Here is a 13354-nt window from a genome sequence, read left to right as displayed (position 1 = left end):
ATTCCAGGACCTACTGACACAATCTGGGCAAGTTTTGAAAGCTAAAACCTTCAATCGATGCGTTATTTTGTTGGTAGGACTGGATGGCCCGACACTTATGAAAAAAAACTATGAAATGGGAATCGGGAGTATTCCCTTGTCACGGAATGGCAGAATTACCCAGAATTCTTTTTGGGCATGCATGAGCGAGGCAACTTAAGAAGCACGAGACTGGCCCTCATCGAATTTTTTTTGAAAAAACCGAGGGTTTTTCTGCTTATATGAAAACTACGTTTTCTCTCCCGTCCCCTTCTTATGCATGATCTTCGCGGAAATTACATTCTGTCCCTCAATAAATCTGGAACAACCAGTTATGGTCTTAGTTCTTTTTTTTCTTACGTATCAGCTAAGTTGCAGAATGCGCTACCTGATTTTATCCGTACCTATGAGTTTATTGGTTTTAAACTAATCCAGCTGGGCCGCATTTTGTACAGCGGCTTTTCTTTTAATGAATATATCTTTAAATATTATGTGTTTATTAGGTATCTGAATATGCTATGTATTTTAGCTGTAAATGTAATGTCTCCAAGATATTAGCTCCTGTAGTTTATCGAAAATTCTGTATGTATGTTGACTTTAGCAGGGCGCGTGCGCACACGTTGTAATCTGCGACTCCAGTGCTTACCATATGAGAGATAAATGACTTTTCCCTTCAATATATAAGCTATCTAATTCTTACCCTATATCGACAAGGGCGGTTTGGAGCTGTGAGTAGGCGTGGGATTTGTCACATATGGTTTAGGGGCCGACATATCTCTCCCTCAATGCCGTACCGGGAGGCAAGGTCGGTAGCAGAAAGCAGCGAAGGGCCAACTGCGTCCAAAAGCGATCGCACGGGCCGAAATCCCGGGATGACTCGTTTGGTACGACGCTCCAGCGCCGGTGTCTGGAGGTACTGCGTTTTTTTCTCTTGTTCAAACATTCCGTCAGCGCATGCGCAAATGTTCTGGCTCTTCGATACCTAGCCTACCCAAAAAAATTTAACATGCTGGTGTTTTTTTTTTTTTTTTTAACCAGCAATTGACATTTTAGTTGAACGTAACGTAAGAACCGTGCGTGTCTGGTCTTGTCTCAGACAGAGGCGAGAGATGGTTTCATGCAGACTGGGACGCCTAAAATGCTCTGTTGTAAACATGGCGGTTCACGAGTGAAGTTGTCTCTCTGGCCTTTCTGTGGACGAATTCCAGGACCTACTGACACAATCTGGGCAAGTTTTGAAAGCTAAAACCTTCAATCGATGCGTTATTTTGTTGGTAGGACTGGATGGCCCGACACTTATGAAAAAAAACTATGAAATGGGAATCGGGAGTATTCCCTTGTCACGGAATGGCAGAATTACCCAGAATTCTTTTTGGGCATGCATGAGCGAGGCAACTTAAGAAGCACGAGACTGGCCCTCATCGAATTTTTTTTGAAAAAACCGAGGGTTTTTCTGCTTATATGAAAACTACGTTTTCTCTCCCGTCCCCTTCTTATGCATGATCTTCGCGGAAATTACATTCTGTCCCTCAATAAATCTGGAACAACCAGTTATGGTCTTAGTTCTTTTTTTTCTTACGTATCAGCTAAGTTGCAGAATGCGCTACCTGATTTTATCCGTACCTATGAGTTTACTGGTTTTAAAAGAGAATCCAGCTGGGCCGCATTTTGTACAGCGGCTTTTCTTTTAATGAATATATCTTTAAATATTATGTGTTTATTAGGTATCTGAATATGCTATGTATTTTAGCTGTAAATGTAATGTCTCCAAGATATTAGCTCCTGTAGTTTATCGAAAATTCTGTATGTATGTTGACTTTAGCAGGGCGCGTGCGCACACGTTGTAATCTGCGACTCCAGTGCTTACCATATGAGAGATAAATGACTTTTCCCTTCAATATATAAGCTATCTAATTCTTACCCTATATCGACAAGGGCGGTTTGGAGCTGTGAGTAGGCGTGGGATTTGTCACATATGGTTTAGGGGCCGACATATCTCTCCCTCAATGCCGTACCGGGAGGCAAGGTCGGTAGCAGAAAGCAGCGAAGGGCCAACTGCGTCCAAAAGCGATCGCACGGGCCGAAATCCCGGGATGACTCGTTTGGTACGACGCTCCAGCGCCGGTGTCTGGAGGTACTGCGTTTTTTTCTCTTGTTCAAACATTCCGTCAGCGCATGCGCAAATGTTCTGGCTCTTCGATACCTAGCCTACCCAAAAAAATTTAACATGCTGGTGTTTTTTTTTTTTTTTTTAACCAGCAATTGACATTTTAGTTGAACGTAACGTAAGAACCGTGCGTGTCTGGTCTTGTCTCAGACAGAGGCGAGAGATGGTTTCATGCAGACTGGGACGCCTAAAATGCTCTGTTGTAAACATGGCGGTTCACGAGTGAAGTTGTCTCTCTGGCCTTTCTGTGGACGAATTCCAGGACCTACTGACACAATCTGGGCAAGTTTTGAAAGCTAAAACCTTCAATCGATGCGTTATTTTGTTGGTAGGACTGGATGGCCCGACACTTATGAAAAAAAACTATGAAATGGGAATCGGGAGTATTCCCTTGTCACGGAATGGCAGAATTACCCAGAATTCTTTTTGGGCATGCATGAGCGAGGCAACTTAAGAAGCACGAGACTGGCCCTCATCGAATTTTTTTTGAAAAAACCGAGGGTTTTTCTGCTTATATGAAAACTACGTTTTCTCTCCCGTCCCCTTCTTATGCATGATCTTCGCGGAAATTACATTCTGTCCCTCAATAAATCTGGAACAACCAGTTATGGTCTTAGTTCTTTTTTTTTCTTACGTATCAGCTAAGTTGCAGAATGCGCTACCTGATTTTATCCGTACCTATGAGTTTACTGGTTTTAAAAGAGAATCCAGCTGGGCCGCATTTTGTACAGCGGCTTTTCTTTTAATGAATATATCTTTAAATATTATGTGTTTATTAGGTATCTGAATATGCTATGTATTTTAGCTGTAAATGTAATGTCTCCAAGATATTAGCTCCTGTAGTTTATCGAAAATTCTGTATGTATGTTGACTTTAGCAGGGCGCGTGCGCACACGTTGTAATCTGCGACTCCAGTGCTTACCATATGAGAGATAAATGACTTTTCCCTTCAATATATAAGCTATCTAATTCTTACCCTATATCGACAAGGGCGGTTTGGAGCTGTGAGTAGGCGTGGGATTTGTCACATATGGTTTAGGGGCCGACATATCTCTCCCTCAATGCCGTACCGGGAGGCAAGGTCGGTAGCAGAAAGCAGCGAAGGGCCAACTGCGTCCAAAAGCGATCGCACGGGCCGAAATCCCGGGATGACTCGTTTGGTACGACGCTCCAGCGCCGGTGTCTGGAGGTACTGCGTTTTTTTCTCTTGTTCAAACATTCCGTCAGCGCATGCGCAAATGTTCTGGCTCTTCGATACCTAGCCTACCCAAAAAAATTTAACATGCTGGTGTTTTTTTTTTTTTTTTAACCAGCAATTGACATTTTAGTTGAACGTAACGTAAGAACCGTGCGTGTCTGGTCTTGTCTCAGACAGAGGCGAGAGATGGTTTCATGCAGACTGGGACGCCTAAAATGCTCTGTTGTAAACATGGCGGTTCACGAGTGAAGTTGTCTCTCTGGCCTTTCTGTGGACGAATTCCAGGACCTACTGACACAATCTGGGCAAGTTTTGAAAGCTAAAACCTTCAATCGATGCGTTATTTTGTTGGTAGGACTGGATGGCCCGACACTTATGAAAAAAAACTATGAAATGGGAATCGGGAGTATTCCCTTGTCACGGAATGGCAGAATTACCCAGAATTCTTTTTGGGCATGCATGAGCGAGGCAACTTAAGAAGCACGAGACTGGCCCTCATCGAATTTTTTTTGAAAAAACCGAGGGTTTTTCTGCTTATATGAAAACTACGTTTTCTCTCCCGTCCCCTTCTTATGCATGATCTTCGCGGAAATTACATTCTGTCCCTCAATAAATCTGGAACAACCAGTTATGGTCTTAGTTCTTTTTTTTCTTACGTATCAGCTAAGTTGCAGAATGCGCTACCTGATTTTATCCGTACCTATGAGTTTACTGGTTTTAAAAGAGAATCCAGCTGGGCCGCATTTTGTACAGCGGCTTTTCTTTTAATGAATATATCTTTAAATATTATGTGTTTATTAGGTATCTGAATATGCTATGTATTTTAGCTGTAAATGTAATGTCTCCAAGATATTAGCTCCTGTAGTTTATCGAAAATTCTGTATGTATGTTGACTTTAGCAGGGCGCGTGCGCACACGTTGTAATCTGCGACTCCAGTGCTTACCATATGAGAGATAAATGACTTTTCCCTTCAATATATAAGCTATCTAATTCTTACCCTATATCGACAAGGGCGGTTTGGAGCTGTGAGTAGGCGTGGGATTTGTCACATATGGTTTAGGGGCCGACATATCTCTCCCTCAATGCCGTACCGGGAGGCAAGGTCGGTAGCAGAAAGCAGCGAAGGGCCAACTGCGTCCAAAAGCGATCGCACGGGCCGAAATCCCGGGATGACTCGTTTGGTACGACGCTCCAGCGCCGGTGTCTGGAGGTACTGCGTTTTTTTCTCTTGTTCAAACATTCCGTCAGCGCATGCGCAAATGTTCTGGCTCTTCGATACCTAGCCTACCCAAAAAAATTTAACATGCTGGTGTTTTTTTTTTTTTTTTTTAACCAGCAATTGACATTTTAGTTGAACGTAACGTAAGAACCGTGCGTGTCTGGTCTTGTCTCAGACAGAGGCGAGAGATGGTTTCATGCAGACTGGGACGCCTAAAATGCTCTGTTGTAAACATGGCGGTTCACGAGTGAAGTTGTCTCTCTGGCCTTTCTGTGGACGAATTCCAGGACCTACTGACACAATCTGGGCAAGTTTTGAAAGCTAAAACCTTCAATCGATGCGTTATTTTGTTGGTAGGACTGGATGGCCCGACACTTATGAAAAAAAACTATGAAATGGGAATCGGGAGTATTCCCTTGTCACGGAATGGCAGAATTACCCAGAATTCTTTTTGGGCATGCATGAGCGAGGCAACTTAAGAAGCACGAGACTGGCCCTCATCGAATTTTTTTTGAAAAAACCGAGGGTTTTTCTGCTTATATGAAAACTACGTTTTCTCTCCCGTCCCCTTCTTATGCATGATCTTCGCGGAAATTACATTCTGTCCCTCAATAAATCTGGAACAACCAGTTATGGTCTTAGTTCTTTTTTTTCTTACGTATCAGCTAAGTTGCAGAATGCGCTACCTGATTTTATCCGTACCTATGAGTTTACTGGTTTTAAAAGAGAATCCAGCTGGGCCGCATTTTGTACAGCGGCTTTTCTTTTAATGAATATATCTTTAAATATTATGTGTTTATTAGGTATCTGAATATGCTATGTATTTTAGCTGTAAATGTAATGTCTCCAAGATATTAGCTCCTGTAGTTTATCGAAAATTCTGTATGTATGTTGACTTTAGCAGGGCGCGTGCGCACACGTTGTAATCTGCGACTCCAGTGCTTACCATATGAGAGATAAATGACTTTTCCCTTCAATATATAAGCTATCTAATTCTTACCCTATATCGACAAGGGCGGTTTGGAGCTGTGAGTAGGCGTGGGATTTGTCACATATGGTTTAGGGGCCGACATATCTCTCCCTCAATGCCGTACCGGGAGGCAAGGTCGGTAGCAGAAAGCAGCGAAGGGCCAACTGCGTCCAAAAGCGATCGCACGGGCCGAAATCCCGGGATGACTCGTTTGGTACGACGCTCCAGCGCCGGTGTCTGGAGGTACTGCGTTTTTTTCTCTTGTTCAAACATTCCGTCAGCGCATGCGCAAATGTTCTGGCTCTTCGATACCTAGCCTACCCAAAAAAATTTAACATGCTGGTGTTTTTTTTTTTTTTTTTAACCAGCAATTGACATTTTAGTTGAACGTAACGTAAGAACCGTGCGTGTCTGGTCTTGTCTCAGACAGAGGCGAGAGATGGTTTCATGCAGACTGGGACGCCTAAAATGCTCTGTTGTAAACATGGCGGTTCACGAGTGAAGTTGTCTCTCTGGCCTTTCTGTGGACGAATTCCAGGACCTACTGACACAATCTGGGCAAGTTTTGAAAGCTAAAACCTTCAATCGATGCGTTATTTTGTTGGTAGGACTGGATGGCCCGACACTTATGAAAAAAAACTATGAAATGGGAATCGGGAGTATTCCCTTGTCACGGAATGGCAGAATTACCCAGAATTCTTTTTGGGCATGCATGAGCGAGGCAACTTAAGAAGCACGAGACTGGCCCTCATCGAATTTTTTTTGAAAAAACCGAGGGTTTTTCTGCTTATATGAAAACTACGTTTTCTCTCCCGTCCCCTTCTTATGCATGATCTTCGCGGAAATTACATTCTGTCCCTCAATAAATCTGGAACAACCAGTTATGGTCTTAGTTCTTTTTTTTTCTTACGTATCAGCTAAGTTGCAGAATGCGCTACCTGATTTTATCCGTACCTATGAGTTTACTGGTTTTAAAAGAGAATCCAGCTGGGCCGCATTTTGTACAGCGGCTTTTCTTTTAATGAATATATCTTTAAATATTATGTGTTTATTAGGTATCTGAATATGCTATGTATTTTAGCTGTAAATGTAATGTCTCCAAGATATTAGCTCCTGTAGTTTATCGAAAATTCTGTATGTATGTTGACTTTAGCAGGGCGCGTGCGCACACGTTGTAATCTGCGACTCCAGTGCTTACCATATGAGAGATAAATGACTTTTCCCTTCAATATATAAGCTATCTAATTCTTACCCTATATCGACAAGGGCGGTTTGGAGCTGTGAGTAGGCGTGGGATTTGTCACATATGGTTTAGGGGCCGACATATCTCTCCCTCAATGCCGTACCGGGAGGCAAGGTCGGTAGCAGAAAGCAGCGAAGGGCCAACTGCGTCCAAAAGCGATCGCACGGGCCGAAATCCCGGGATGACTCGTTTGGTACGACGCTCCAGCGCCGGTGTCTGGAGGTACTGCGTTTTTTTCTCTTGTTCAAACATTCCGTCAGCGCATGCGCAAATGTTCTGGCTCTTCGATACCTAGCCTACCCAAAAAAATTTAACATGCTGGTGTTTTTTTTTTTTTTTTTTAACCAGCAATTGACATTTTAGTTGAACGTAACGTAAGAACCGTGCGTGTCTGGTCTTGTCTCAGACAGAGGCGAGAGATGGTTTCATGCAGACTGGGACGCCTAAAATGCTCTGTTGTAAACATGGCGGTTCACGAGTGAAGTTGTCTCTCTGGCCTTTCTGTGGACGAATTCCAGGACCTACTGACACAATCTGGGCAAGTTTTGAAAGCTAAAACCTTCAATCGATGCGTTATTTTGTTGGTAGGACTGGATGGCCCGACACTTATGAAAAAAAACTATGAAATGGGAATCGGGAGTATTCCCTTGTCACGGAATGGCAGAATTACCCAGAATTCTTTTTGGGCATGCATGAGCGAGGCAACTTAAGAAGCACGAGACTGGCCCTCATCGAATTTTTTTTGAAAAAACCGAGGGTTTTTCTGCTTATATGAAAACTACGTTTTCTCTCCCGTCCCCTTCTTATGCATGATCTTCGCGGAAATTACATTCTGTCCCTCAATAAATCTGGAACAACCAGTTATGGTCTTAGTTCTTTTTTTTCTTACGTATCCGCTAAGTTGCAGAATGCGCTACCTGATTTATCCGTACCTATGAGTTTACTGGTTTTAAAAGAGAATCCAGCTGGGCCGCATTTTGTACAGCGGCTTTTCTTTTAATGAATATATCTTTAAATATTATGTGTTTATTAGGTATCTGAATATGCTATGTATTTAGCTGTAAATGTAATGTCTCCAAGATATTAGCTCCTGTAGTTTATCGAAAATTCTGTATGTATGTTGACTTTAGCAGGGCGCGTGCGCACACGTTGTAATCTGCGACTCCAGTGCTTACCATATGAGAGATAAATGACTTTTCCCTTCAATATATAAGCTATCTAATTCTTACCCTATATCGACAAGGGCGGTTTGGAGCTGTGAGTAGGCGTGGGATTTGTCACATATGGTTTAGGGGCCGACATATCTCTCCCTCAATGCCGTACCGGGAGGCAAGGTCGGTAGCAGAAAGCAGCGAAGGGCCAACTGCGTCCAAAAGCGATCGCACGGGCCGAAATCCCGGGATGACTCGTTTGGTACGACGCTCCAGCGCCGGTGTCTGGAGGTACTGCGTTTTTTTCTCTTGTTCAAACATTCCGTCAGCGCATGCGCAAATGTTCTGGCTCTTCGATACCTAGCCTACCCAAAAAAATTTAACATGCTGGTGTTTTTTTTTTTTTTTTTAACCAGCAATTGACATTTTAGTTGAACGTAACGTAAGAACCGTGCGTGTCTGGTCTTGTCTCAGACAGAGGCGAGAGATGGTTTCATGCAGACTGGGACGCCTAAAATGCTCTGTTGTAAACATGGCGGTTCACGAGTGAAGTTGTCTCTCTGGCCTTTCTGTGGACGAATTCCAGGACCTACTGACACAATCTGGGCAAGTTTTGAAAGCTAAAACCTTCAATCGATGCGTTATTTTGTTGGTAGGACTGGATGGCCCGACACTTATGAAAAAAAACTATGAAATGGGAATCGGGAGTATTCCCTTGTCACGGAATGGCAGAATTACCCAGAATTCTTTTGGGCATGCATGAGCGAGGCAACTTAAGAAGCACGAGACTGGCCCTCATCGAATTTTTTTTGAAAAAACCGAGGGTTTTTCTGCTTATATGAAAACTACGTTTTCTCTCCCGTCCCCTTCTTATGCATGATCTTCGCGGAAATTACATTCTGTCCCTCAATAAATCTGGAACAACCAGTTATGGTCTTAGTACTTTTTTTTCTTACGTATCAGCTAAGTTGCAGAATGCGCTACCTGATTTATCCGTACCTATGAGTTTACTGGTTTTAAAGAGAATCCAGCTGGGCCGCATTTTGTACAGCGGCTTTTCTTTTAATGAATATATCTTTAAATATTATGTGTTTATTAGGTATCTGAATATGCTATGTATTTTAGCTGTAAATGTAATGTCTCCAAGATATTAGCTCCTGTAGTTTATCGAAAATTCTGTATGTATGTTGACTTTAGCAGGGCGCGTGCGCACACGTTGTAATCTGCGACTCCAGTGCTTACCATATGAGAGATAAATGACTTTTCCCTTCAATATATAAGCTATCTAATTCTTACCCTATATCGACAAGGCGGTTTGGAGCTGTGAGTAGGCGTGGGATTTGTCACATATGGTTTAGGGGCCGACATATCTCTCCCTCAATGCCGTACCGGGAGGCAAGGTCGGTAGCAGAAAGCAGCGAAGGGCCAACTGCGTGCAAAAGCGATCGCACGGGCCGAAATCCCGGGATGACTCGTTTGGTACGACGCTCCAGCGCCGGTGTCTGGAGGAACTGCCTTATTTTCTCTTGATCAACATTCCGTCAGCGCATGCGCAAATGTTCTGGCTCTTCGATACCTAGCCTACCCAAAAAAATTTAACATGCTGGTGTTTTTTTTTTTTTTTTTAACAGCAATTGACATTTTAGTTGAACGTAACGTAAGAACCGTGCGTGTCTGGTCTTGTCTCAGACAGAGGCGAGAGATGGTTTCATGCAGACTGGGACGCCTAAAATGCTCTGTTGTAAACATGGCGGTTCACGAGTGAAGTTGTCTCTCTGGCCTTTCTGTGGACGAATTCCAGGACCTACTGACACAATCTGGGCAAGTTTTGAAAGCTAAACCTTCAATCGATGCGTTATTTTGTTGGTAGGACTGGATGGCCCGACACTTATGAAAAAAAACTATGAAATGGGAATCGGGAGTATTCCCTTGTCACGGAATGGCAGAATTACCCAGAATTCTTTTTGGGCATGCATGAGCGAGGCAACTTAAGAAGCACGAGACTGGCCCTCATCGAATTTTTTTTGAAAAAACCGAGGGTTTTTCTGCTTATATGAAAACTACGTTTTCTCTCCCGTCCCCTTCTTATGCATGATCTTCGCGGAAATTACATTCTGTCCCTCAATAAATCTGGAACAACCAGTTATGGTCTTAGTTCTTTTTTTTTTCTTACGTATCAGCTAGTTGCAGAATGCGCTACCTGATTTTATCCGTACCTATGAGTTACTGGTTTTAAAAGAGAATCCAGCTGGGCCGCATTTTGTACAGCGGCTTTTCTTTTAAGGAATATATCTTTAAATATTATGTGTTTATTAGGTATCTGAATATGCTATGTATTTTAGCTGTAAATGTAATGTCTCCAAGATATTAGCTCCTGTAGTTTATCGAAAATTCTGTATGTATTTGACTTTAGCAGGGCGCGTGCGCACACGTTGTAATCTGCGACTCCAGTGCTTACCATATGAGAGATAAATGACTTTTCCCTTCAATATATAAGCTATCTAATTCTTACCCTATTCGACAAGGGCGGTTTGGAGCTGTGAGTAGGCGTGGGATTTGTCACATATGGTTTAGGGGCCGACATATCTCTCCTCAATGCCGTACGGGAGGCAAGGTCGGTAGCAGAAAGCAGCGAAGGGCCAACTGCGTCCAAAAGCGATCGCACGGGCCGAAATCCCGGGATGAATCGTTTGGTACGACGCTCCAGCGCCGGTGTCTGGAGGTACTGCGTTTTTTCTCTTGTTCAAACATTCCGTCAGCGCATGCGCAAATGTTCTGGCTCTTCGATACCTAGCCTACCCAAAAAAATTTAACATGCTGGTGTTTTTTTTTTTTTTTTTTAAGCCAGCAATTGACATTTTAGTTGAACGTAACGTAAGAACCGTGCGTGTCTGGTCTGTCTCAGACAGAGGCGAGAGATGGTTTCATGCAGACTGGGACGCCTAAAATGCTCTGTTGTAAACATAGCGGTTCACGAGTGAAGTTTTCTCTCTGGCCTTTCTGTGGACGAATTCCAGGACCTACTGACACAATCTGGGCAAGTTTTTGAAAAGCTAAAACCTTCAATCGATGCGTTATTTTGTTGGTAGGACTGGATGGCCCAACACTTATGAAAAAAAAACTATGAAATGGGAATCGGGAGTATTCCCTTGTCACGGAATGGCAGAATTACCCAGAATTCTTTTTGGGCATGCATGAGCGAGGCAACTTAAGAAGCACGAGGACTGGCCATCATCGAATTTTTTTTTGAAAAAACCGAGGGTTTTTTGCTTATATGAAAACTACGTTTTCTCTCCCGTCCCCTTCTTATGCATGATCTTCGCGGAAATTACATTCTGTCCCTCAAATAAATCTGGAACAACCGTTATGGTCTTAGTTCTTTTTTTTTCTTACGTATCAGCTAAGTTGCAGAATGCGCTACCTGATATTATCCGTACCTATGAGTTAATTGGTTTTAAAAGAGAATCCAGCTGGGACGCATTTTTGTACAGCGGCTTTTCTTTAATGAATATATCTTTAAATATTATGTGTTATTAGGTATCTGAATATGCTATGTCTTTAGCTGTAAATGTAATGTCTCCAAGATATTAGCTCCTGTAGTTATCGAAAATTCTGTATGTATGTTGGACTTTAGCAGGGCGCGGTGCGCACCCGTTGTAATTATCTGCGACTCCAGTGCTTACCATATGAGAGTTATAATGAATTTTCACTTCAATATATAAGCTATCTAATTCTTACCCCTATATCGACAAGGGCGGTTTGGAGCTGTGAGTAGGCGGGGGATTTGTCACAATGGTTTAGGGGCCGAAATATCTCTCCCTCAATGCCGTACCGGGAGGCAAGGTCGGTAGCAGAAAGAAGCGAAGGGCCAACTGCGTCCAAAGCGATCGCACGGGCCGAAATCCCGGGATGACTCGTTTGGGACGCCGCTCCAGCGCCGGTGTCTGGAGGGTACTGCGTTTTTTTCTCTTGTTCAAACATTCCGTCAGCGCATGCGCAAATGTTCTGGCTCTTCGATACCTAGCTCCCAAAAAAAAATTTAACATGCTGGATTTTTTTTTTTTTTTTTTTAGCCAGCATTTGACCATTTTAGTTGAACGTTAACGTAAGAACCGTGCGTGTCTGGTCTGTCTTAGACAGAGGCGAGAAGATGGTTCATGCAGACTGGGACGCTAAAATGCTCTGTTGTAAACATGGCGGTTCACGAGGTGAAGTTGTCTCTCTGGCCTTTCTGTGGACGAATTCCAGGACCTACTGACACAATCTGGGCAAGTTTTGAAAGCTAAAAACCTTCATCGATGCGTTATTTTGTTGGTAGGACTGGATGGCCGACACTTATGAAAAAAAACTATGAAATGGGAATCGGGAGTATTCCCTTGTCACGGAATGGCAGAATTACCCAGAATCTTTTTGGGCATGCATGAGCGAGGCAACTTAAGAACACGAGACTGGCCCTCATCGAATTTTTTTTTGAAAAAACCGAGGGTTTTTCTGCTAATATGAAACTACGTTTTCTCTCCGTCCCCTCTTATGCATGATCTTCGCGGAAATTACATTCTGTCCCTCAATAAATCTGGAACAACCAGTTATGGTCTTAGTTCTTTTTTTTCTTACGTATCAGCTAAGTGCGGAATGCTCTACCTGATGTTATCCGTACCTATGAGTTAACTGGTTTAAAGGAGAATCCAGCTGGGCCGCATTTTGTACAGCGGCTTTTCTTTTTAATGAATATATCTTAAATATTATGTATTTATTAGGTATTAGAATATGCTATGTGTTTTAGCTGTAAATGTAATGTCTCCAAGATATTAGCTCCTGTAGTTTATAGAAAATTCTGTATGTTGTTGCCTTAGCAGGCGCGGTGCGCACACGTTGTAATCTGCGACTCCAGTGTTACATATGAGAGATCAATGACTTCCCGTCAATATATAAGCTATCTAATTCTTACCCTATATAGACTAGGGCGGTTTGGAGCTGTGAGTAGGCGTGGGATTTGTCACATATGGTTTAGGGGCCGACATATCTCTCCCTCAAAGCGTACGGGAGGCAAGGTCGGTAGCAGAAAGCAGCGAAGGGCCAACTGCGTCCAAAAGCGATCGCACGGGCCGAAATCCGGGATGACTCGTTGGTACGAACGCTCCAGCGCCGGTCTGGAGGGAGGTACTGCGTTTTTTCTCTGTTCAAACATTCCGTCAGCGCATGCGCAAATGTTCTGGCTCTTCGATACCTAGCCTACCAAAAAAATTTAAACATGCTGGTGTTTTTTTTTTTTTTTTTAAACCAGCATTTGACATTTTAGTTGAACGTAACGTAAGAAACGTGCGTGTCTTGGTCTTGTCTTAGACAGAGGCGAGAAGTGGTTTCATGCAGACGGGACGCCTAAAATG

The sequence above is a fragment of the Montipora foliosa genome, chromosome 14 (assembly GCF_036669935.1).
Source record: "Montipora foliosa isolate CH-2021 chromosome 14, ASM3666993v2, whole genome shotgun sequence".
Taxonomy (NCBI): domain Eukaryota; kingdom Metazoa; phylum Cnidaria; class Anthozoa; order Scleractinia; family Acroporidae; genus Montipora; species Montipora foliosa.
The sequence above is the reverse complement of the archived record's forward strand: the minus strand, read 5'-3'. Positions refer to the sequence as shown.